General features: G+C 45.3%; 1 long non-coding RNA gene across 1 annotated transcript in view; it reads right to left on the minus strand.

Annotated features, from left to right (window-relative positions):
* Positions 1–22,870: 22,870 nt before the first annotated feature.
* The window catches only part of LOC115030647 (uncharacterized), a 50,403-nt gene continuing 45,747 nt past the window's right edge, over positions 22,871–27,526 (minus strand). Inside the window, exon 3 of the long non-coding RNA XR_003836248.2 lies at positions 22,871–26,289. This is a non-coding gene — a long non-coding RNA (uncharacterized LOC115030647). The remainder of the gene's footprint in view (positions 26,290–27,526) is intronic.

Below are 27,526 nucleotides of genomic sequence, written 5' to 3' on the forward strand. Positions count from 1 at the left end.
GCCAGCCACTTCAGCACCTCCTTACCCCAGTAGAGCTGTTTGATACCATAGAGTGAAAAGCTGACTCCATCAGATATCCGTTCTTGCGCACATATATGCTAGCATGTGGACTCAAGTTCTGTTCCACACGAGTCACACTCTATACACTCATCTCCCCTGACTGTGCAGAGACTTAGCATGTCTGTGACTCTGAGGAAAGATGTCCTACTTTGCCCCTGTCCTCTGCATAGTGGAAAAAGCCACTCACCAAGGGAATCTGGGCAGGTGCTTTCTTGGAAGCTCTAAATAACCCAGCTGATTATGAGTTGTTCAATCACTCAGAGAGGAGTCCCAGGGGACACGCATAAGCAACATCATCAGCTCAGAAGAGGGACACTGTGCTGGACATCAATCGTTAAGCTAGACTTTCCACAATTTTGTTTTGGGTTTCCTGCATCATTGGGCAGTGGAAAAAAAAAAAATAAAGATACTGAATATTCTCCCCTAAAGGCTCCCGTAGAAAGCAGCAAGAAACTGTCAGGACAGATGAGGCAAAGGTTATTGGTGTCTTTAAGGTCTAGTGGCTGATTTCCCTTAGGGCCCCTGCTGTGGACAGTGGGGGTCTGCCTAGAAGTCAGGCATGTGTTAATTTGCATGATTGTGTTAACTAAGCATCAGCCACTCCGTCCCAGCCCCAGTATAACCTCAATTAATTCAACACGAGCAGGTGGCTTCATTTGTACATTATTCACATTTGCTAATAAACAAGCAATTTGGGTTGTAGAGAGAATTTCCTCTTGGGGACAGAGGCCAAAAATGTTTGCTCAGGGTTTGACCAAGGGAATTCCATGCTAAGTGTGTGACCCTCATCAGAGTCCTGCATTACTTTTTACACTGAGCTGGTGTGTGTGGTTGGGATTCATTTCAAGTTCCTCTACATGATCAACCCTGACCATGAGGGGAAGCACTGTCCTGGGTTCCAGCGTTAATATTCATCCTTACTGCTGGTGGGACCAGGCTATGCTTCTCTGTGAAAGAGACGGACTTCTGATGACCCAAGTCCTAGGATCCTGGATTCCTAGTGTTTGAATGAGATTTCTGATCATCTGTTTGCTTGGGATCCTTTCTGCTAAGCTTGAATGAGGCCTTGTGGTCCGACTCTGCCCATCTTTTTTTTTTTTTTTCTGAGACTGATGTCTCATGGTGAACTTATTCCTGGAGCTGAGCTCTGGGTACCAATACGTCTAAGAAGGCAGTCTGCCTGCTTGGCCATGGAGATCCGCCACTGCACTTCACTCCCCCACTGCAGGCAGTAACAGTGGTAATGGATAGAGTTTGTCTTTGCCTTGGAAACCTTACAGATGTTACTGTGGAGAAAACAGAAAAGTTGAGTGTCTTTTCTAAAGTCACTGTGAGAAGAGAGGAGCCACTCACAGCCATGTTTGTGCTACTTTGTCCTCTTTGCCTATTTTATTACAGTCCAGTCTAGTGTTACCTCTTGACACCACTTCGAGATAGAGAGAATCTACCACATGGCTGGCTGGGCTGTGAGCCAGGATGGATGTGAAGAAAAATGACATCGGAGGATTCCTCATGTAGCACAACTGTGAAGAACAGGGAATGGATGCTAAAGCTGGAGAGGAAGAGAGACAAGAGATCCAAGTGCCAATGATAGAGAAGTGTGTTCGCTGGACAAAATGCCTGAGAACATTTCCCTTCCCTTATGTAGAAGGCTTAAAACCCCAGTGACATTGGTAGCTATACTCTTGGCCATGGCTCCCAGTCTTAAATGACCCATTGAATGGATTGTTGTATGATGCCAGATAGAGAAGCAATAGCATTCTTGCTATAACTTGGATCTGCAGAGTCCCCTCAATGTTAAAGACTTAGTCATGGCTTGACACTATTGGAGGATGGTAGAAGCATTAAACAGTGGAGCCTGGTAGAAGATCTTCTAATGCCTGGGTGTGTGTCCTTGAAGGGGAACATTGAGACTTCACTTCTTCACTTGCTCAGTTCCTGGCTATAAGGTAAGCTGCTTGGCTCACACACATTCCCAAAAAGTCTTTCCTCGCCACTGGCCTGAAATAAATGAGGAAACTGACCATGGACTGAAATCTCTAAATGTCTGAGCTGTAGTAAACCTTCCATCTTTATAAAGTTCATTGTCTCAGGATGTTCATCCACTTACAGTAACATAGAACTGACTCGAACAATCCAACTTCCTGTTAAGGATCACATCCAATGATCAACACATGTAAGGAGACAGTTTTGAAGATGTCTTAGGAACAGTTTCAGGATCTGTTCTCTGCATATTAGTAATAAATGCAAGGTGGTGCTAGTAGTGACCGCCCCTTTCAAAAGGAGCCTGAGAGCTCTGCACAACCAAGTAACTTTGGGGCTTTTCAGCCTGACCTATGGCCTTGAGTTTTCATATCTTCGATATATTTATTGATTGAAGATTTATTTTTACTTATTTGGGTATTAAGGGGTATATATACTTGAACATGCATAGAGGCTAGAAAACAGTGTGATATCTCTAGAAGTTGGAATTATAGGTGTTTGTGGCATGTTATATAGGTGCTCCAAACCCTGTCTTATGACTGTGTAGCAAGCACTCATAAACACTGAACTATCTTTCTAGATCCTACCTTCATTTTGGATATAGACAGGAGACAAGGAGGACTGCTCCATCCGACAAGCCTACATGAACTGTCTTGATATGTCTCTAAGAGAAAATGGAGCCTCCATTGTAGTACCCTGGGTTCTTCTTAGCAATTCCTTGTAGCCTCCCTCAGCCTTGAAGCAGGCTGATCCAGACTTTGACCTTGCTGCCACTAAGAAGGAGATTACCTAGGGTAGAGCCTTCTGACCCTGATGGCTCTATTTGCTCTTCTCCAAGACTCTGCTTCCTGCTGAAAGGTCCTTGAGATGTTCCGGAGACACACCTTGTAGATCACCTACGGGCTGGCTCCAGGCACCAAGAATGGGCTGGCGGAGGATGGGCCTACCCTCATTATAAGCACGGACTCTTTAGAGGCTTTGAACAGAAAGGTTTGTCTTGGCCTCGTTCTTTTCTTGCCATCTGATCTCTTTCAGCCCCAGCCTGCCTGTCAGGGGAACCCAGTTCACATGGCCACAGGCGGCTACAATTCCTACCCCAAGCAAGAGACTTACGAGCTTGAGGAAAAGCTCCTAACAATGAGACAAAGAAGCTTCTGGGGGTGGGGACCGAATGTCTCTTTCCCAGAGTGACAGCATCAAGAGATGGAGCTTTGTAGGTTAATTAGATCATCATTGTAGGACCCTTGTCTGACAGAATTAGTGTCGTAAAAGAAGAGGCATCACAGAGTTAATTTCTGCCTCAACCCTTGCTTCCTCTAGAGGACACAGTGAGAAGGCAGCCACCTGTATGTCAGGACAATCCTCACAAGGAACCGAATCCTCCAAACCTACCAGCACTTTGATCCTGGACTTCCCAACCTCTTGAATTGTGAGGAAATTACTTCTTGTATTTTAAGGGAACTCAGTCTATGGTTTTATGTTATAGTCACCTAAAAAGACCTATACAGGAATAGAAAAAAATGAAGAAAGGCAGATGACCATCATGCATCAACATGTCCTGTCTCCTCAGGAGATGGCAAAGTTCTGGTATGTCCTTCATGAGGCACATCTTCAGGAAAGACCTCTCATAGCTACAGACAGATGTAGCCACCTTTGTTTGGGGACCTAAAGAGCTCTGGTAATTCTACCTGCTGTGCCTAGTCTGCAGAGCCAGGACCACCTCCTCCCTCAGCTGACAGTGAAATCTTTCCTTTGACCTGGCTAATAGGTTTGGAGAAAGAATGCTTGCTGAGATGGGTGAGCCTCTTCTTTGATACAGGGGCCTTCCCATGCTTCTTCTAGTCTATGAGGACTTTTCTCTGAATGATTCAGCAGAGACTGGAACTGGTTGGCTGGTGTCTTGACAAGGTCATGGATGTCTTCAGATCTTAGGGATCAGGAGCTCAATTTTGTGAACTCATTGAGGTTCTAGGTGATTGGTTCAAACTAATCAAACTCACGAGACACTGGCAGCTGATGAACACACTTTTTCTAAAGTATAAAGTATTTTTGAAAAGCCAAATTACTGGCTCCAGGCAAGGTCGCAGAGCAGGGCATGGGTGGATTTTTTAATGGCTGGTGTCATCAAGCTGTAACAATTCTCTGCCCTGCTGAGTGGCACCCACCAAATATGCCAGAGGACCCCTGGAGCCCGTGTAGACAGCCACCCATTCAGACAGAACCAGAGATGACTCTTCAACACAGACTTCTCATTTTTATTTTTAATACCTCAGGTTGAGCACAGACTCATTTCTATCATAAATCTGATGCTGTTTCCATGATTACTATTTACCTTAGATTAAATTGTGTTCAGATGAGGTCTTTGTGGTGAGTCTGGGGAGACTCTCTAAGCTTATCTGTCGTCTATTTCAAGTTGTCTCTGCAGCAGATGGCTGACACCATCCATGAGATATTAAGGCTTTGAGGCTTCAACTTCAGATGGTACCATTTCCCAACCCTGCCTGCGTTCCACCCTCTTGGGTCACGGCATTGAAACAGTGAAAAGTTTAATGAATCAGAGACTGACAGGAAAGAGACCAGTGGACGAAGATTTTTGCTGGGATTGGAACTGGCAGAGCTTACTTCACTGCACTGTAGCTTCGAACTGGGATCTAGAGGCTCCCACGGGTCAGGACAAGTTGCTGATGGGTCTTGTAGGAATTTTTTTAGGGTGCCCGTTTCCCACCTCAGCAGCCGCATTCTACCTTGTCAGCCATTTTCTGCTGTGGCAGAGAGGAGACTAAAACAAACACACAGGTGAAATAAGAAACCCCGCCCATTTCCTGAAGCTAAACAGCAGCTACCTTCCTAGAACAGCCAATGTGTAAAAGCCCTGGGTAGATCAATAAGAGTTTTAGCTTCTGTAGGGGAAGTGACCCTACTCTGGTTTCATGGACAGATGAAACCCACTTGTCCATCCCTTGCTCAAAGATTAAACAATTACCAATTTTTTCCCATTTTCTTTTTCTTTTTTTTTCAAACTAGTGTTCATAGCTCCTCCCACCCCAACAATCAAATGACCTCAGTTAGGAGTTCTAGGTGGCTTACAGGAGGCCAAGTTTTAGTGGACCAGGAAGGTACCAGTTTGACTAGCTAACATCCAAAGTAAGGGTAAGATATAGGTAGAGCAGTTTATAAAAAGGAAACAGTCTAAGGACCAGATACAAGTAAGGAGTCTGTAAGAATGATCTAGAATGAGAGGGCCTAATATAATTCATAGCACAATCAGATCCCCAGAAATGAGCATCATTAAGGGAACTGAAAGCTCTGTCCTATTAGCCCTGTTCTGGCTTCTTCCAGGAAAAGGTGGACATCTAGGAGTCCAAATACCCTGGACTGGCACTCAGCACTAATCCTACTCCTTTGGTAGTTGCTCAGCAACCCACTCCACTGAGCCTGCACAGCTCACTTACAGAGATGTTAAACACCCATGCTTCCGCCATTCTGGTATTGAATGAGAGCCAAAGCGATTTCTTTCTCACCCCAGTCATCCCTGCCTCTAAAAGCCTGTCTATTCTCTGAAAGTTTAAACAGATTGAAGGATTTCTGCTCTACCATAGCTTGGAGAAAAACTCAATATTTGTTATTCTCAGATCTTAATGCTTGCTCGTGGTGACTTTCGTGTTGCTCTTTGAAACGACCATGGTGTTTTAATAATACAACATTCTTCCCGGTATTGTTGAAATAGCACATTATTCAGTGTATCCAATTGCAATGCTTTTTCCCTGCCCTTGTGGTGTATTACAGCTGTGTACCCTTCTGCAGAAGTATGTATAAATTGGAGGAGGAATTTTCCAGCCAGCCATTGAAGGCATTTGGAGTCCAAATGAGAGGGGATGTGCCACTCCGCTCGTGGGACTGAATTAGAGGGCTGAGAGAGCCTTCCTCGGGGGTAAATACAGGTTTAGCCCAGTGAGCCCATGGGCTCCCACCCTCCCACCTTGCCTACCCTAGTTAGCCTTACCCCATCTCTGCTGTCTGACTTCTATGTCCAACCTCTTCTTACTCAGATGTGTTGCCATACGAGACCTCATTTGATGATGGAGTCACATTCTTCCTGAAATTTCTCCATCCTTGGAGCTGGGGTCCTCAGGCCAGGACATGTTTACTACTGCATTTAACTGGATTTGTCCTTCCCTAAAACTGAACACACGCCAACCAGTGATCAACAGGTCATTTTGCTTCTGACCCAAAATGGCAGGGGCTTAATTTTTTAGTTAAAACACTAACTTTTATAGAGAAATTTTAGGTTTAGCGCACATGCAAGTTAAAGATAGTTTCCCATACCCACAGCCACAAAACATACCCAGCTTTCCCCCGTATCAGCACCTCCCACTAGCATTGTATAGAGGCTCCAACCTACACTCACAAGCATTCTGACCTAAGATTCATAGTTTACATTAAATTCACTCTTGGTCCATGGTGTGATTTGGATACATGTATAATAAACTGCGTCCACTATCATATTACATAGTTTCACTGTCCCCAAACACCCTCTTCATTCATTTTTTAAATTATGGAATTTAAAACTGCTGTTCTCACATGAAAATTAGAACTTCCAGAATATATTGGCAGTTCCCCAGCTTGATGGCACTGGATACTCAGTCGAGGGACGTTATTCCTATCAGAGATCACATTTCTAGCACAGGTCACCATAAACCCCAGTGCTCCCTACTGCTGACTTTCTGGATTTTTCTGGGTCATTATGTCTGTTGATCCTTATAAGTATTGAGATTGTGACTCCTGTCTTCAAAGCTGAGTGAGGTAGAATCCTGAGAACCCTGACCCCAAAGTCCCCTTTATCTGAGATACACACTTAGAGAATCTTCTACCCTTGAGAGCAGACGAGACCTGCGAACACAAGTCTCTTTCTGATTTATGGTAGATGTCGTCAAGGTTCCAAATCAGTGGACACTGAGTTAATTAAAGGTGACTTTTTTTTTCTGGGTGAGCCTGACCTAAGCAGAGGGCCATTCGAGAGAAGTAGCAGCAAAGGCAGATGCTCCATGCTGAGTGGAAAAAGTAAGCTGTCTGCTCTGCCAGGGCCATTTGCTAGGACCTAGGGGCACTTCTAAGAGAGGGATTCCAGGCTGAGGGCCGGTAAGAAAGTAGAAGCCACAGTCCAACTCTCAGAGGTTGCATGGCCTGTTCCTGCTGCCAAAACAAACTATCCTGTCAAAGAACAAAATTCCAGACTATTTCACTGAGAGGACTGACTGTTACTAGAAATTCACAATTGGACAGCATCGTATCCCTTGAGGCAAGCCGAGGAAACCAGATATGGAAACTTTCCTGAATTTTAAAGTTTTGGTTTGATTTTTAAGTACACTTAACATAAATGACTCCATTATGGTTTGGTCTGATCTATTGGGATTAGGGGCAAGATCTCAACCCACAAACAATGGGTGCCCATACATTTAACTGACAACTTATACTGGGTAATGTGTAAATAGAAATTTCTTGTTCAGAGATTTCTTGAGACTGGGAAGTTTAAGATCTACAAATTCAGTGTCTAGTGAGGGCCTAAGGGAGCCTGTTTACATTTTCCATCATAAGAGGACTTAATGATAGCTACCCTCTGTGGACCACAGAGGTAGCCTTCACCAGACACTCAACCTGCTGGCCTCTTGATCTTGGACTTGCCACCTTCCAGTATGGAGAAATTGTAAGTCCCATATTTTGTTACAGCAGCCAGAACTAAGACACAATGCTGCATAAAAATGAAAGGAAGAGAGAAATTGCATACTCAAATGTCTCAGATAGATAGATAGATAGATAGATAGATAGATAGATAGATAGAGGATAGATAGATAGACAGACAGACAGACAGACAGATAGATAGATAGTGGATAGATAGATAGCTGATATATAGGCAAATAGATGATAGCTAGATAATAGATATGTAGATGTATAGATGATAGATAGATAGATAGATAGATAGATAGATAGATAGATAGATAGCTGATAGATATGTAGGTAAGTAGATGATAGATGGACAGATAGATAGATGTGTGTGTGTGTGTGTGTGTGTGTGTGTGTGTGAGAGAGAGAGAGAGAGAGAGAGAGAGAGAGAGAGAGAGAGAGAGAGAGAGAATGCTTTAGGGAATGAGCTACTTGACCTGAGTAAGAACGATGGACCATTATATGATAAGATGTTAGATAACATTTCATTCAATTCCACTCTCATAGTCAGATGAGGAAACTAAGGCTCAAAGAAATTAAAAGGGTCAAAGGAAGCCCTGTACCTTGAATCATTCTTCCCCATGTGACTGTCAGTCAACAATCTTGATTTATACAAAGAACCTTCACACGTGATGAGGGTGAGGATGAGAAGGTCCCCTGTACTTCACGTGTGATGGGGGTGAGGATGGGAAAGTCCCCTTGTACTTCACATGTGATAGGGGTGAGGATGGGAAGGTCCCCTGTACTTCACATATGATGGTAGTGAGAATGGGAAGGTCCCCTGTACTTCACATGTGATAGGGGTGAGGATGGGAAGGTCCCCTTGTACTTCACATTGATGGGGGTGAGGATGGGAAGGTCCCCTGTACTTCACACGTGATGGGGGTGAGATGGGAAAATCCCCTGGTACTTCACATGTGATGGGGTGAGGATGGGAAGGTCCACTTGTACTTCATATGTGATGGAGTGAGGATGGGAAAATCCCCTTGTACTTCACGTGTGATGGGGGTGAGGATGGGAAAGTCCCCTTTTACTTCACATGTGATGGGGTGAGGATGGGAAAGTCCCCTGTACTTCACATATGATGGGGTAAAGATGGGAAGGTCCCCTGTACTTCACATGTGATGGGGTGAGGATGGGAAAGTCCCCTGTACTTCACATGTGATGGGGGTGAGGATGGGAAGGTCCCCTGTACTTCACATATGATGGGGTGAGGATGGGAAAGTCCCCTGTACTTCACATATGATGGGGTGAGGATGGGAAGGTCCCCTTGTACTTCACATGTGATGGGGTGAGGATGGGAAGGTCCCCTGTACTTCACATGTGATGGGGTGAGGATGGGAAAGTCCCCTTGTACTTCACATGTGATGGGGGTGAGGATGGGAAGGTCCCCTTGTACTTCACATGTGATGGGGTGAGGATGGAAAAGTCCCCTTGTACTTGAGACCTGAATATGCAGCTCATGCTCATTGCACTAGGCTTAAATGGTTATGAACTTAACAAGTATCAGTCTTGGGATATAGCTCAATGGTAGACTGCTTGCCTAACATGGGCAAGGTCTTGGGTTCCATCTCCAGAACCAATGGGGAGAAGTAGAAGCAATTATCTGTCACCTGGGCAGCTGAGAAAACCTGACATAGGCTGAGTGACCACTGTGCTCAGAGCTCCTGCCCTTTAGGACAAGTGTACTGCTCTCAACAAGAACCCGTTGGCAATTCCAGACTCACAAGCCACATCCCCCATAGCTTAGCCTCTCACCACTCTACCAGAGGCTCAGGCTCTCAGCTATGTCCACACCCAGCTCTCTCCACTCCGCACAGTGCCTAGAAGACACTAACCCCCTCCAGGTCTTTCCATCTGCTGTTTTGCAAGGATCACATTTTATACTGCAAGGCAGAAGCTGGTAGAGGTCACAGAGTGGTTGTGCTCAGCAGTTGATATTTAGGAAAAGGAGAGGAGGGTCCTACTAAAAGGTGGGCAGGGGAAAGTTTGCAACAGACACTGACGGTGTCAGAGTCCAGTGGAGGGAGTTGCAGGCATTGCGGGATCAAGGGAGGCTGGATTGCTTCTCATCACTCTCTCTCAGCCTCTGACTCTGGCTCAATTTTGCCTCCAAACTATTCACCTTATGCTCAGGGAGAACTGTTCACTAAGCACCCCAGTTGCAGACGGAGGCACACCCTAAGCAACAGCAGCTGCTGCCTCCTCTATTATTAAACATCTCCCAGGGTGGAGGCACTGAGACTCCCTGGTCCACCTTTGCCCTCTGCCCCATTCATGCATGCCAGCTGTCTTTCCCAGTTTCCCCAACGTTGTCATGATCTCACCGTTTCTGACCCCACCCCTCTCCAAACTTGTGACTCTCCTTAGGCGCAAACAGCAATGCAACTGAGCCCATCCCATCCCCGAATGACTCTGTAGGACACTTCTCTACAGTTCCGTGGTTTTCATGGACCACGAACCATCATGATCGCTTCAGGAAGCAAGACTCCCCAGCTCTCTCCAGCATCCTTCTTCCATTGATTGCTTCCACAGTGGACTCCATCCACAGAGTTCCAGCTGGTCACATGGCTTTTGGATCTAGCTTGTATTTCTCAGTGTTTCTGCAGCTTTGTGATTCAGCCTGTAGCATCTGAGTGGAAGAGAGGTGTCAAATCCAAGTTAGCTTTAACCTTCCAACAAACCTCTTAGCCTGGGATCCAGCACCCTCTTCCTTCTCTTTCCTAGAGATGGAGTTGATGACAGGTCACAAAGCAGAACTGTCACCTACGCACACGTCTTTGGAGTATTTCGTGGGAAGGAAAGGGTGACTGTTTTAAGGTGTAATTAACATCCCCCACCCCCCACAGCCAAATGCACAGAACTTAGATATTTCCTTCACTAAGTTCTGACAGTTGTATTTTTGACAATTGGAAAAGGAGCAAGAACACCAAACAAGGAACAGAAGGTTCCATCCATGTTATACAAACCACTGTATTTAGGAGCCTGTCTGTTACGATAACTTAACCTATAAATCTAACTAGTGTGCCTCATACCTGCCTCTCTGCCTCCAGCCCTCTTAATCCACCAAGACCTTCCTCATCAGCCAGGGTAGGTGTTCTGCATTCCTGATGGAGGCCTAAGCCTTCCTCTAAAATCAACCCACCGGATACTTCATACATATGTCCCTTTTCTGTCCTAGTGAGAACTGTCTTTCTTTATGCAGGGGTGATGGCTTCTGACTTGTCTCACTCACAGATTGTGGTTTGTGTAGGCCAAAGGAAGTGCCCTTGACACTAGGCCTTTCTAGTTTCTCTTAGTCAAACATGAAAGGTAACTGAAATAACTGGCTGACTCTTTCAGCCATTGCTCAGAAGTCACACCAAAATTTGTTACATCTCTTTCTTTTGTATAATTAATATTTTAATGTATTGCTTGACAACGTCACACAAGTATACAATGTATCTTGATCATATCTATCCTCAACTCCCTCTGGATTCCAGGCACATATGCCTCTCCCACCTTTCCTGGCTGTATCACTGTCACTTCCTCCTGCCTCTTCCTCTTCCCCCTCCTCCTTCCCTCCTTTCCTTTTTCCCCACTGAGGTCACCAGTACTACCTGCATAAGCACAGGCAACCTACGAGCAGCCATATCCGTGAAGAAGACTCCTCCCGCTCCAGCAGCCAACAGTGGCCCATAGCTTCTAGGCTAAGGGCGGGGCCTCATGAGCCCTTCCCTATCCACATCTCTATCTATGCAGTTATTGGCTGGCTTGATCTTGTGGAAACCTCTTGGGCGCAGCTATGTTTGAAGTCTGTCTCTGTGTTACTGCAGTGAATGGTGCATACAAGGGCTTATGAAGCTGAGGTGAAAAATCACACTGCGGGGGGGCGGGGGGGGGACGGCCTTCTGTTTAATGTTGAAAAGAACCGGAAGTGACCTGCCCAGGAAACCCTTAATTGAAGTAATGGGTTTTGACTGAATGCCACACCTGCCGATTACGTCACCCTTTAAAGATGAAAAGCTGGGTGGCTGTCACATGCTATGGACCTGACTTCTCATTGTGACTGTAATCTGTTGGTACACATTTCCAAGAGAAAGGGACCTGTTAAAATTTGCTGTGACTTGGCTGAACAGTTTTGGTTTACAAATAGAAGGGTGAAGGGTGGGACTGGGAGAGAGGAGGGAGGAGGGCTGCGATCAGGATGTAAAGTGAATAAATATATAAATAAATAAATGAGAAATTAAAAACACAAATAGAAGGTTGAGACAAATACACTAATATCTAAATAATGGTATCAGTCTGTTTTGCTAGAAGATAAAGGGACAGGAAGTCTACCCCATAGGTCTCCTGGAGTCTTAAAATCTCATAATTATGACTTAGTAGAAAAAGAACTGATTACTGAAGAGACAGAATTACTCCTGATTTTAGCAACTGTCTAATCCTGCAGGGCTGCAGAGGACCCTAGGGACGAGTGCATTCTATCTTCCTGGGCCAGCCTAAGTCTCTCCTAGGGCTTCACCCCACAGCAGCCTCTGCTTTCTACCCTCCACCTGCCAATCTACTGCTGCAAGCATTTGCTAAGAAAGGCTCAGTTCCAGTCCTTACATGATAGCCTTGGGCTGGAACCTGTCTCAGCCTTGCTTCTCAGGCCTCCCTCCCTCAGCCATGCTGACATTAGTAGAGGACAGGAAGCTGCCTGGGGACTGAAGGAGGGAAGGGGGGACAGGAAGGGAAGGACAATCCTGCATGACTAGAATTGTGCATTAGTATGGGCCCGCTGCCTTGAGCATCCACCATGCAGCACCTGGGTGATGCGCCTAGGAAACTTCCTGCTAAGGCGGAAGTTTCCTAACATGCTGAGTTCCAGGGAAGGAGAGCAAAGGGTGGGGGGACTGAGAAGGTAGGTGAGCATCCCCAGAACTGCCTGATTGCCTGCCAAGAGACTTACACATACCATTCTTGCTTTGCAAGAGAAAATAGATCAATGTAGTTGTTTTGAGGCAGGATCCATGTAGCCCAGGCTGCCCTTGAACTTGCTATATAGCCAAGGATGGCCTCAAGCTCCCAGTGATCCTTTGGCCACCTCCATGATGCTGGAATTGCAGGCTTGTGTCACCATAGTCAGTTTATGAGGTGCTGGGGATTGAACTCAGAACTTTGTGAAAAGTAGGCAGGCAGCAACCCAGCCACACCCCTGGTCTCAGAAAAAAAAAGATAATTTCTCAAATCTCTTCTTACTAAGGATGTCAGGCTTCTGTCCCCGAGTCCCTCATCCTGTCCTCTCAGTCCTACAGTCTGACTCAGTATGTGGCTTCCACTCCAGGCTTGGTCCTTGCCCAGGCTCTAGATGGGTGATGACTTCAGCCAAGAGAGATCAGGGGAGCCTGGGCCAGACTTTACAACCCAGCTGTGTCACCTGAGATGCCCCCTTGTTCTTAAAATCACATCACCCTGTAAACTCCTGTCCTGGACTTAGGATCCTAGTCTCACTCCTATCAGATCTTCTGCATAGTCTATGCAGGTGAGGGTAGATTCTTTCCATGTGCACCCACTTCAGAAACCAGCCAAGACTTGAGCACTAAAACAGAGCCTATGTGTGCACTTATGTACACAAACACACACACACACACACATTCACACACTTCTCCATATTCAGACTCTGGATTTCCAAAATCTAGAGGAATTTCCAAAATTTACAAGCCCCACCAAAACCATTGAGCCCAGTGACCAAAAGGCTAGGACTCGGAGAAACACCAAACACCGACCACAGCAAGCAGAGTCCCAGGAGGGCTCCGTTGTAGGAGCAATGTCATCTGGGACCACAGAAGATGCCAAGAAATAGTTCTGAGAATGATGGTAGCCAATAGCCTCTGGCTTAGAGTCAGGTCTCGGATAACCCTGGCAGGAAGATGCCTGTTGCCAGGCGTTAAAGGCAGTGGACAAAATACAGCTCCTCTACCTGGCCTCTCGTAGCAATCTGACAGGGACTGCAGGCCTTGGGGCTTAGACTGGGTGGCCCCTGACAAGGGAGGAAAAATGATGTACAATTTCACATCCCATAATGTGCACGTGCAGAGGCAGAAGAAAAGAGAGGCAGAGCCACATCAGTGTGGTTATTCTGGTGGTGAGACTCGGGTGCTTTTCATGTTTTGTCTGCTTTTCTGCCTATCTCAAACTCTCTGCGATGAATATGTATTACCGTTGTAATCTGTAAAAGGTTGGTTTTAAAATGCATACAAAATTACAGTTTTATGGTAGTCATTTTGCAATCAAATCTATTTTGCTTACATGTGGAATTCTTGTGTTTATGAACAAGGATTCCTTCCTGCCCTTCCCCATCTCTGTTTTTTTACGGCCCTGGTTTTAATGGCTCGGTAGGCTAGCTGTCCTTCCAGCCAGGCTTTATTAGACATGTGGGCCATCGGAATGCACAGAAGACCATTCGTATCACTTATGGGTGCACTGGCCTCAGGCTAGTGCATCTCCCTGATCCTAGGTGTATCCAGTCCTCCCTCTATCCCCTGCCACACTTTCCTCCTATTCTCTGTCCAGTCTTCCGTTCCTGTAAGAATGCTTACACAGTTCAATTGACTCATCCACACAGTATCTATTTAATATCCTCTGCATACCAAGTTCTGATCACAGCTAGCATAGGCTCCTCCTCTGCTCCTTCTCCTCACAGGCCAGCCTGGAGAGCGATTTATTAGCTCTGGGACCGGCAGCAGCACACTCAGCTCGCCCCTGCACACCATCAGATCTCCATACTTTGGACATCCATGATCTGGACATGATCGGAGAGTGGCATGTTGAAATTTTCAGGATGATGCTAACCAGTCACTGTGACAGCAATAGCTAACAGTACTATGCGGCATAGGTTACCTAGAGTGTGTGCGTATTCTGTATATGTGTATAGATAATAAATTGTTATGATTATATTCACAAGCAAGCATTATCCTTACAATAGCTAACATTCACTGAGAATGCGCCCCACCTCAGTCTAAATGCTTTTACAAATGATTGCTTACAAAGGCCCAAGGTGATCGGTTCTGCCGCTATCCTCCCGTTACAGATGAGAAAAGAGCACACAATGACAGATGTGAATTCTCCCTGAGGCCACAGGACCAGTAAGCGATGGATCTGGGTTTCAAAACTCTCTGGTTCAGAGCAATATACTATCTGTGGACTATCCACACTAAGAAGAGTCTCCGTCAGTGAGGGTAAGGGAAGGAAGTTCCACAGCAGCACGGGACACATGGGGACACTGGCCTGGTCCCCACGAGTTAGAGGATTACTGGAGTGGGTGAAGCACAAACCCAGTGAGTTGCAGATGAGCATGTATTGGTTGGAGTGACTGGTTGAACCAGCTGTGAGGTTCTGAGAAGCTGAGGTGGGAAAAGAGCAAGGGCCTTGTCCGTGCTTTGAGAGCTGGCAGGCTTGCATCTGTAAAGCTAATGGGACTTTCTTTTAAGGTCAACGAGAAGCCCTGAAAGATCTGGTTTTCCATTTGAGGTACAAGCTGTAGTGCTGCCCTACACCCCAACCCTGCTTCGGTCTTCAGTTGTTTTAAGAAGAGAAAGCCCAGAATCATGACTTACTGTGTCAGTGTGAAAAATGGGCTGGAAGTTTGAGCCTATAGATGCCTACAAGAGCTATGGGTCATTCTATGTCACAGTGACCCAAAGAGACAGAAGTCAGGAGTGTCACAGGGCAGCAGCCTCCAGGCTGGAACCCCGTTTCTCCTACTTGTAACTTGGCTGCAATTTGATTAGAGGGCTTGGCCATATATCAGCTTGTCCTGCCCGTGTGACACCTCAGAGTGCCTTGTCTCCTAGCTGATTTACCTCTCAACTAGACTGGATGTCCTTTGGGGACAAGAACCCTTTTGATAAATGTAACCGTTAGTCCTTGGTATAGTCCTGGACACAGATGAGCCTTGCTGGTGCTCTGAATGAATAAATGACCACATTTGCTATCTTACAAACCTTATAGTGACAAATCTTATCATCTTAATGCATGAGTCTTGCTGAAATCAAAGACCGTCTCAAGCACGTTCCTTTGGGCTTCTTTGCACTCGCATGCCAAACAAAGCCAGAAACCAGTCTCCATATAATGCCCGGCACAAGGGGTCCATAGGAAGTGGAAATTATGTTGTAATAATAAATCAGTCATAATATTAGTCAAGTTGTGATTGTAAATTAATTGTATGCAAATAGATGTGTGCACCCATGTTCTCCAGCATGCCTTTCTGTGCAGTGAATTAACCGGAGCACCTGGGATGCCTTCTTTCACTTCTTTCCACCTGGCTCTGCATCTAAGCTGGAGTTAGCTTTGTAAAGTCCATTTTTCTCTTCTTTAGACCTTCTGAAGGATTCATGCACCAAATAACTAAATTATAACTTGGTAGCTAAACAAATTATGCAAAATTACACTTCATGAATATTTTATCATTCTAAACCCTGAAGCCAGACTCCAGACAGTTTTATGTCTGCAGCAATCTGTATCATACTCCAATGAATTTGGCTAAAGACAAATGACTTCTTCCTAAGACCTAACTTCCCCACCCCCCCCTTGTTGAATTTTTCTTAAGGGATGCCTCAAAGGTTTTATTGTAAATAACAGCAGAAACCACACTCCACCTTTCTCTTAGCCTGATAAGTGGGAACTGGGTGCCTGGCTTAACTTAACCCTCTAATTCTGCATGGAATCACTTAAGGTAAGCAGTGGCCAAAATCTGGCTTCCCTGGAGCAAAATGAGAATGGACAGCGCCTGATTGACCATGGCACAACTGGTTTCATGATTTTTTTTTTTTTTTAGTTTTTTAGTTTTTTAGGTTTTGTTTGTTTGTTTGGTTTTATCTTAGAAATTGTCTTCTATGTTGAAATTGATTACAAAGTACATTTTTTCCCTCTAAATAATGAAGCATTAGTCACCCAGAGTTAAGAGCCTGGGAGGGTGGGGCAGCGGTGTGTGAGATCTCTGTTAAAATCAGAATTGCTCACACATGTTGAAATTGGTTTATTTCTCCTTCATTCTCTGTTAGCTTTGCTCGTTTCCGTGCCCTGATTCCTTGTTCTAAGAGAAAGAGTTTCTCACAAGGGTCCGTGGCTTTGTGTTCTCTAAGAAGCTAGCAGAAGAAAATGATGCCACTCTCATGGCTTCAAAATGGCCTGGAATTCAAGGAAGGGCAGATTGAGAGCAGAGTCCCTCCCTGCTTTGCCTAACTGCTTTGCAAGCTCAGAGAAGAAACAGAAGACTTCTACATATCCATCCAGAGAGACAGAGAATGACAAGAAACAGAAACAGATGGTTCTACTGTGGAAAACTCTAGAGGACATTGGCTGAATAACAGAAAACACAGAAAGGGATAAACGGATGGCGATGGAGTTGGGACAGTGGAATTCTTGGTGAGTGTGACTCCTCCCCCTCCTTCGGCTCTGTCAGTTCTGCTGGAAACACACAGAAACATATAGTTTTTATAAGGACACTGCTGACTCATGGGCCTTCAATAGAGGTTATGGAATCATTTTAGTCTAATCAGCAGCCTGAGTTTCCAAAGATAATGTTCCCATCTTTCCCAGAAAAAGGCAAAGAGAGAAAAAAAAAGAGCAAAAAGACTTGCTATCCTCAGGCACAGGGAGATCCCAACTGGCCCTGAGAAGCCAATATCCTGGGCACAAGCTCTAGAATGTGTCCTGGACTGGGTTACAGTAAAAATTAAAAAGCATCCACATAGGGTGCTATCCCTCACCACCCCGTCAAGCAAAGGACGTGAAAGAGTATGGAAAGTGTCAGCTCTTGGTGGAAAGATCGAGAAGCCAGACTGCTTATTAGCCGAATGACCGGTAATGAATGACTTCAGCCTGACTGTGCCTCTGCATTTTACTCTTAAGAAGGCTGTAAATATGCCTCCTTCCAGGGTTATTAGAAGATTGGGTGCAGAGCCATACCTCCCGGAATGAATGCACCTGCGCACGTCTTAGACAACTAAATTGATTAATGGCCTGAAGTTGGCCCCATCACTAAGGGGCTTTCCGGCAAGCCCCGCCCCCATGATTCTGTTCTTCCCAAGCTGCCCTGCAGATGCCTCCCCCAACCCCCACCCTACCCCGTGTGACACAGTTACATATCACCTCAGCACTCTTCCCTCCTCATTTCTTTCCCTTTCTCCATTTCTGAAACACGAATGGGAAGGTATGCCGGGAGAGCTTTACGTCAACTTGACACAAGCCAGAGTCATCTGAATGGAGGGAACCTCAATTGAGAAAATGTCTCCATAAGATTGAGGTGCTGGCAGGCCTGTAGGCATTTTCTTAATTGATGTGGGAGTGCTCAGCCCATTGTGAGTGAGGCCATCCCTGAGCTGGTGGTCCTGGGTGCTATAAGAAAGCAGGCTGAGACACAAGCTCTGGAGGTACTGGTTAGTTCATATTGTTGTTCCACCTATAGGGTTGCAGACCCCTTCAGCTCCTTGGGTGCTTTCTCTAGCTTCTCCATTGGGGGCCCTGTGTTCCATCCTATAGCTCTAGCTCCTCCATTGCAGGGCCAAGAAGTGGGAGTGGGTGGGTAGGGGAGCAGGGCGAGGGGAGGGTAGAGGGAACTTTCAGGATAACATTTAAAATGTAAATGAAAATATCTAATAAATTTTTGAAGAAAAAAAAAAGAAGAAGAAAAGAAAAGAAAGCAGGCTGAGCAAGCCAGTAAGCAACACCATTCCAGGGCTTCTGCATCAGTTCCTGCCTCCAGGTTCCTGTCCTGACTTCCTTTAATGATGGACTACAATATGGAAGTGTAAGCCAAATAAATCCTCTCATCTCCAATTTGCTTTTAGTCACGGTGTTTCATCAAGGCAATAGAAGCCCTAACTAGGACAGAAGGTATTCCACACAAGTGGCAAGGTCAATGGTCACTTTTAGACCATCTGCCACCACCCATGTGGCAGGTGTCAGTAGAAGAACCTCCCCACTATGTCCCTCTTGTGACAGAGGAACAATGCCTAAGAGGAAGGAATGGCTGCTTCTTTCACCAGACTTTCCTTGGCTCTTTGATCTTCACCTCAAAGGCTCACTGTCTTCTGTAACTTTACTAAATAAACCTGTCTGGTGCAACAGGGACGCCAGCCATGCCTTTGTGATCTGTGAGGAAAAGACACGCGTTTCTCCTCTACAAAGCATCCATACTGGGGAATGGGTGCCTAATAAGTCCTTCCTTTCCTAGGAGTATTTGCATTTTAATTGAGAATTCAAACAAAATGATTCCAGCAGTGCAATTTTAGGTTTCATTCAGCTAATAAGGGAGCCATGCCGGCTTTGTTTGTTTTGTCTATTTGCAAACAAGGAATCCTTCAGTGGGTCTTAAAATCCTGCAAATATGAGATTTTTTTTTTTAAAAAATGGCTAGCTGGGTGTATTAGTTGATTGCCTATTTGCTGTAATAAATGTGTGTGTGTGTGTGTGTGTGTGCCACACATAAGCAACCAAAGGAAGAAAGATCTGTTTTGGCCTACAGTTCCAGGGTACATTCCATCATGGCGGAGAAAACATGATGGCAGGAACAGGAAGGTAGCTGGTCACATTGCAGGGGCAGGGAGGCAGCAGAGAACCGTGAATGCCCTTTGCCCTTTTTACCCAGTGCAGGACCAGTCCCTTCCTATTGCAGTTAACCCATTCAACAAAATCCTACTCAGACCTGTCCAGAGGCCAACCTGATCTAGATAACCTTCAATGGCACCATCAGAAGCTCCCATCCAACCTAGGTGATTGCATGTGCTGTCAGTTATATAAAGTATGCCCAGGCCGCTATATCAAACAATGAGTTTATAGGAAACAGAACAGAGAAACATGATGGAGGATACTGAGGGAATGCTGCCCATATAACCCAGTGTCAGAACCTCAAAACGAACCAATGAGAGATTCTAAAATTAGCTACAAGGGAGAGGGGTGGGGCTGGAGAGATGGCTCAGCGGTTAAGAGCACTGACTGCTTTTCCAGAGGTCCTGAGTTCAATTCCTAGCAACCACATGATAGGTCACAACTATCTGTCATGGAGGATCCAATGCCCTCTTCTGGCATGTCTAAGAGAGCAACAGTGTACTCTTATACATACATATATATATATATATATATATATATATATATATATATATATATGCAACAGTGTACTCTTATACATACATATATATATATATATATATATATATATATATACTATATATATACTACACACACACACACATATTAATTAAACATTTATTTAACTAATCACAATGTGTGGACCACAGTTGAAGCCCAACTAAAACTAATACATTGTAAAACTGTTACATATGGGAGAATTGAAAAGTTAAGTGTCACTTTCACTTGATATATGATTACATCAAGGACAACTGTTAATTGACTAAGTGTGACAATGTTACAGTTGTTTCCAAAATAATCCTTTTATTTTAAATTAGTTAATTAATTTTTGGTTTTTCAAATGTTTTGTGGATTTATACATGGTCTGTTGTCCATATCTTCGATATGTGGTCTGAAATAGATACTAAGAGGTAATAGACACTCATTTTGTGAGTCTCCCTGGCTAGGCTGTGGTGCCTGGCTGTTTGGTCAAACAGCAAATAAAGCATTGCTGTGAAAGAACTTTTCAGATGAGGTTCTTGCTCAATGCAGGGGAGCCTGAGGCATGCAGCTATCATTCATAGCCCAAGCTGTCCTCATGTGGGCAGCTGAAAGCCGTTAGGACCAGAGGCTGGTGATAGAGAAGCAACTGTGGTCTAAGACAGTAGCAGAGAGACTCAGGCTGCTCTTCAGACCTGTACTAGTTGAACTTAGAACTTTGACCCATCCAGTATTACCTAGATTTCCAGTCTCCAGTGCTGTACTTACCAACTCAGAGGACAAAAGTCACAGGCCCCTGTATTACTCTCTTCTCCATGCTTGAGGCTTAAAAGGAGGAAAGGGAGTTTGGGGGGTCACAAGTTTCATAGACTTCAGCTCATGATTGGCAGGCCCAGTTGCTTTGGGGGCTCATGGTAAGAACTCTATCTCTCTTATCTCAACAGTGACTGTCACTAGCAACCTCTGTTGTAGTGACAGGACATTTCCCAACCCTCTTGTGCAACCCTGGGGGTCCCTGGTGTTATCTTATTTAACTGTAATCCCATCTAAGACAACCCAAAACCAACAATGATCTCACTTGTAAAAAGAGGGAGGGGACAAAAATGTCCTAGCTACTCTGGGCTGTAACTTGTGAGCCACCAGAACGGCATATATTTTGACACATTGAAGAGCAATTCTTCTTTGAGAAGCCCACACTCACCCTCTCTGGTGTGCCTCCTTATTTTCCTGTCTATTTCTAGTCTGCTTCCTATTGCTGTGATAAAACACTGTGACCAAAAGCAACTTGGGGAGCAAAGGTTTCATTTGGCTTTCACGGCCAGATCACAGTTCATTGTTTATGGACACCAAGGTAGGAATCCAAGCAGGCCAAAAAACTAGAGGCAGAAACTAAAGCAAAGACCATGGAGGGATGCTGTTTACTGGCTTGCTCCCCCCTGGCTTGCTCAACCTGCCTTCTTATTCAACCCAGGACCATCTATCCCACAGATGATTCTGCCCACAGCAGGCTGGGCTCCCAAACAATCATTAATCAAGAAAAATCCCCCCACAGGGTTTCCTATAGGGCAATCCGATGGAGGCCTTTTCTCAGATGAGGTTCCCTCTTCCCAGATGCCTCTGCTTGTGCCACACTGAACGGACTGCCCACATCTCTCTCTCTCTCTCTATTCTCAGAGGGTCCACTTCTGCTTTGTACCAGCTCACCAGGAACTCTCCTCACATGGTGTCGCCAAGGATCCAGCTTTGCCTGAATGGCAGTCTCTGAGAAAGAGCTTCTCCGGCTTCCCTGGGCCATAGTGTAGAGCTGAGCCTGCTCATCTGACCACAGTGTTAGTATTGGGCCGCTATTACTAAACAGATCTCCCTCCTTTGGTGACATTGTCATGCATTTTATTTTCTTTTAAAAAAAAAGTTTGTGTCTTTATCTCTTGTTTGATCACTGATCTGTCTCTTCTCTTCTAAAAGAAAAAGAAAGGGATGGACAGCTTTGGAGGTATTTTAATTATCATAATTTAAAAAATACTTGTGGCACATGCATGTTACCCATAAATAAGATACAGCATCATTACCAAGCCACTTGATAATTTGGCAAACATTTTCATATCCTTAGCACCCTGTGTGACTTACTTTGGAGGCTCCACCATGTTATCAGGGTTCTCTGTGCTGATACACATGACCCTCCTTCACCTGTCTTCTTACACCTCAACTGTGTCCCGTTGTGTGAATACAGCAGGCTCTACGGATCCTTGCCTCCTGCCACAGAAAGTTAAGCTATTTCCAATTTTACAGACGAGGGGGGATGAATAGCCTTGTGGTTTCCTTGCACCATCAAGAGCCTTTCTCAAAGACTTTTTCTTTTCAACCCCCACCTCCCCCTCTGTGCTCCATGCTCTGTCTCTCTGAGCTCTAGGGTGACATCTTGCAGCTGGCTCACACTCCACCATTGGTTACTGCCGATCTCTGCCTCCCCGGGCACAGTGGAGAGAAAGATAGAGTGGTTATTTAATGAGCCCAGGAAGGCGTCCCTCAGTGACTGACTGTCTCCTCCTGGGGTAACACTGTAAGAATGAGTTGGGGGAGCTTAGATATCTGAATAATTGCCCTGTCTAGACTCAACTGCCACCTCCCTGACGTTCTTGGCACTGTCCAAAAGAGGTCAGCATTAACGGAGCGCAGTTAAATATAGACATCGAGGAATAAAAGGCCTAATTAAGAACCAGGAAGTTGCTCTTGGGAAATTAGCAAAGTTTGCCAAGGCATCTTTAGGTGTGCCAAAGCCCAATTTGGCAGAGAAATGCTGATGAGAGACCCGAGCTGGGAGGTAAGAAGAACAGGCTCGTCCCCCCAGTTCACTAGGGCTGGCTGGCTGACTGGCTGGCAGTGCACCATGTCCCCCAGGCCACACTTGCTGTGATAGGCAAAGGGAAAGCGCAGCTCGGAAGCTGGAGGTGCCTTCCCCCAGTATCAAGCTTCCTCCCAATTATGAAGTTAGCAGAAGAAAAACAAACTCAAGCCTGGAAAAAAACTTTATCATTTGAGATACACTTTTTCTCCTTCAGACCTGGGAAGGACTCTCCGTGAATTCTCTCGGTGTTTCATTAGTGCTGTGTGATGAATTCCTCATGCTGATCTGGCTAGGTGGCCATGTGTCTAGGAGATTCACAGGGGTTAAAAATAAGCTTCAGTTAGGGCTATAGATGTACATAATATGAAGTCACCATTTGTATCAGGTCATGGAGGCTACAGGGCAGAATCCATAGCCGTTCTGAGCCATTGCCTTCAGTGAAGGTGTTCACGGTGACCTCTCCTGTAAAATGGGGTTATCTGCCTCCTAGGGTGCCTGGCCAGATCAATGGGGATAATGTACTGGAAAGCACTTTGACAAATACGAAGTGCAATTCAAATGGATTATTGACAGCCCTTTGTTAAGTGTTCGTTTGATTGCCGAATGTCCTTGAACGCAATGAAGCATCATTTCTTATAAACCGTTTTATAACTCAGACTTTTTTTTTCTTTTGCAAATTCTGAATGACCTTCCCTCCAATCAGTTCAGCTCTTGTGGTTTTCTTCTAAAGCCCAGCGAGTCGCTGCATGGAATCATGAGAAGTGGAGGAAAAGCTTTCCAAGTCACCTAGTGTGCCTCCCCCATCCCTGCATCCCCACAGACAATGCCTGTGCCCCTGGCTAAGAGGTTCTAACCAGAGAAACTTCTGTGGAGCAGCCCTGGACTGATAGGCTCCTCTCCCTAACCTGTTTGAATTCAGAGGGTCCAGAGCATTTCCACCTGCCAGCTCCAAGTTGCTGTCCATACTAGGAGTTGGCCTACCGTGGCCCTCAGGTTGAATCTAAACAGAATACTGTTTTATAGTCAGAAAGCTAAAATTGATGTCTCAATTTAAAATATGTTTACATTTTTAAGGTGTTAAGAACCTTTTACGCAGGGTGTGGTGGTGCACATCTTTAATCCCAGCACTTGGAAGACAGAGGCTGGAGGATCTCTATGGGTTTGAGGCCAGCCTGGTCTGCAAAGAGAATTACAGAACAGCTAAGGCTGTTACACAGAGAAACCCTGTCTCGAGCAAGAAAACCAACAAACCTTTTTTACATCTTAGGAAACTTTCATGACATGAAGCTACATTAGATCCAAATTTCAGTATCCATAAATGAAGTTTTATTGAGACTCAGTCACACCCAACTGTCTCCATGTTGTCTCTGACAGCTTTTGCTCTACAGTGTCAGAGCCCAGTAGAAACAGAACTTCCTCCACAGCCTGCAAGACCTGGTATTGACTGCCTGTATCCTTACAGAAAAACATTGCCAACCCCTACGTCAGAATTACAAAAGTAATCCTGAACCTCTGTGAAGTCTGAGCAATATCACTATGTCAACAGTTCTCCCTAACAAACCCTTGGAAGGGCCTTTTAGAGTCCAGTAGTTGTCGTGGGCACTAGAAGCATTTTAAAACAGCATTAGTAATACTAAGTGGTCCCAAACTTCAAGGATCCAGGACAGGTAGAGAGCAGTTACGATGTAAGCAGTACTTAAGACCATAGACCCCAGAGTCAGACTGCCGAGGCTTGGAGAACAGCTCTGTCCAAACAGCAACACCATGTTCATGAGACCTGCCTTGGTCTCAATTTGCTCTGTCTGAGAAGAGTAGTTGGGCATAGGACTCACCCAAAAGGACTGTTGCTGGACTAAGAGGCTGTGCAAGGGTCACACAAAGTATCGGTTGGGACAGAATGTTCAATGAACACCCTCATCATCATCATCATCTACACACAAAGAAGTATAATCAGCATTTCTAAGACTGTGGTGGAAGTCTGCGGGTGAAAGTAGAGATGCCCAGCAGGAAGCAGAGACATCAGTCTCTTAGGAGGAGTCTATGAAGAGCTTCATGAGTGAAAAGACCTTCTCTCTTCTCCACCACTGTCACCTTCAACTCCTCAAAACAAAAGACCTGAGGTCATCTTTGTTCCCTTTCTCCAGCAGTACCAAGTCACCTTCACCCTGCCCTGCACACAGCTTGTCTCTATCTACATCGGTTCCTCCCTATCTCTTTGCATCTCTGCTCTCCTGTAATCACCTCTCCCTGCTCTTGGGATTAATTCCCACTTCCTGAGTATGGTGGTTTGAATAAAATATGGAAGTGGTACTATTAAGAGGTGTGACCTTGTTGGGGTAGGCGTGGCTTTGTTGGAGGAAGTGCATCACTAGGAGGTGGATTTTGAGGTCTAAGGATCTCAGGCCACACCCAGTGTAACACTATTCCTGCTACCTGCAGATCAAGAGGTAGAACTCTCAGCTCCTTCTATAGCACCATGTCTGTCTGCAGGGCACCATGCTTCTCATCTCTCAACCTTCATACATTAACTGCCTTTCTTTCTAGAATATTCTTTCTTGCTCCTCATCCCCAGTCATCCTCAGTGGTAATGTCACTTTCTCAGGGACACACCCACCACCCACCCCATGGTCCTTGTGCTGAGCTGCTGCTCTCCCTGGGTTCTGGTACTTGTCACAATCTAGACTGATTATTACACATGACCTCCTGGTGTAAACTCCATGAAAGCAGAGATGTTTTTTTTACAAGTTTTTTGTCTTGACTGCTGATGGAGGCCCAGCTCTGAAAACAAAGCTGACACTTAAAAAACATGTGTTGAGTTCTCAGCCTGTGTGTTGTGACCCTGTTGGCATATCAGATACCTCGAATATAAGATATTTACATTGCAATTCGTAACAGTAGCAAAATTGCAGTTATGAAGTAATCAACCAACTAATTTTATAGTTGGGTCACCACAACATGAGGAACAGTGTTAAAAGGGTCACAGCATAGGAAGGTTGAGGGCTACTGATCTGGAGCAATGTCTAGCATGACATAGCTCCACACCTGCCTGCCCAGCTCCAGCATGTTTTAAACTATGAGTTACAACCCATTAATGAGCCAGGAAATCATTTCATGAATGATCTGGGCAAGCACTTTTAAATAGCTTTGATAAAGACCAGAATTAGACAGAATAGATTAGAATAGAACAGAATAGACCAAACCAAAGCCACTTCAACCCAACAATGGTAAGTGATTTTTCTGGAATGCTTGTTTCAGTAGCCTATGTGTGCTTATGTATAGTCTGGGTGGAGATGCAGCATGTAATTCTGACTGTAGGCAACAGTCAAGTCTGAAAGGCATGCTCCTGGAAATGCCTTTCCAGTTCCTGTCTTTCCAGTGTGGGAAGAGCGCTCCAGGGGTCTCTGAAGTTCGCCCTTCCTAGCTGAGTGCAGGGTCATACATTTGTTTCCTGAATGGTGGTAGATCCTGGATGTTTTTGCTGAGAACACTGGCTCCGCTCCTGTGGAAGAGCGGCCTCCAAGAAGTCATGGTTCCCAGCATCCTCTCCTGATGACTTTCTCCCACCATGGTTGAGTCTTAATGTGTTCCTGAAAATAAGACAGACAAAAAAATTGGGATGAGGAATTCTGCCTCCTCTTGCTAATCCATCAAATTATGCTAATGAGTCCAAATCCCTAGCTAATATCTTCAGACCAACTAAAAGCTAAGGGTTGTCTCCTCCTATTTTGGCTTCTGTCTGTCTCATGATGCTATTGTCTCAGATTAAGCTTCCTGCCACCCGGGTCTTGCTTACTCAAACAGCCAAGCTCTTCCATTCCTCCCTATCCGTATGGGCCTGGGGTCCTGTGGTTAACCTTACTCCAGGAGCTTCAGTTTGCTCAGTAAAATTGCTTCCTGTTTCAGTTGTGACCCTGGAAAAACCACGCTGGCTCTTCCTGACCTCAGCCCATGTCTTCCCCATCTGCCCTCTTTCTGCAGCGAGCCCATCAATGTAAGTAGACAGCGGTGGCTTGGGACACAGGTATTCTGAAGCTAAAATGCCAGCATCAGACTCCGTCTAGTCACGCAGGTGAGAAAGTTGTTTAAACATGTATCCTGACACACAGTGGACTTGTAATAAATACTAGAATAAAAACAATAATATAAAAAAATGTTTGGGCAAGACAATGAAGAAAGAGGTAGAAACCGTTAGAAATGCACTTCCTGCTGGAGATTGCCGATTATGGGTTCTCGTTAAGTACAGTCCTCCTCACAGACTCTTTCCACCCTCCGTTTTTGTTTTTTGTTTTGTTTTGTTTTGTTTTGTTTTTTAAATCATTCTTTCCCTCAGCAACAGCATCATGAGAGACTTCATGAAATCTACACATACAGTTCAGTTGACCTCTGGGGACCCTAGGCCAAAGGAGATCAAAGGAATAAAAGAAGAAACTGGGACCCACCCATGGTGGTTTGCCTTACAGGCTGTCCTGTTGTCCAGGGGGCTCATCAATTATCCAAACCATAACCTGTAGCACAACCAGCAAGACCACCTCTATGTAAATACCAGGGCCCAGCGCAGCCGCAAAAGCACCTCCTGCAGGAGGACCTAATTGAGGACTGCCTGAGAGACCAAGGATTGCTGGTGCGGACAATGCTGGCCAATCGGGAACTGCTGTTTAGAAGAGATGTTTTCTTGGGACCAATGGGGCAAGAGTGGAAGGTATTAAAGGAGCTTGCCGTGTTTCTCACTTGCTACCACAGTCTGTGTGGTTGACTCCGTGCCACCTCACTTCCAACCCCCAAGGGCAAGTAGGGTCAGGCAGTGATAGTTCAGGCAACAAGAAC

The sequence above is a fragment of the Mus caroli genome, unplaced genomic scaffold (assembly GCF_978045245.1).
Source record: "Mus caroli unplaced genomic scaffold, Mus_caroli_1 scaffold_3, whole genome shotgun sequence".
Taxonomy (NCBI): Eukaryota; Metazoa; Chordata; class Mammalia; order Rodentia; family Muridae; genus Mus; species Mus caroli.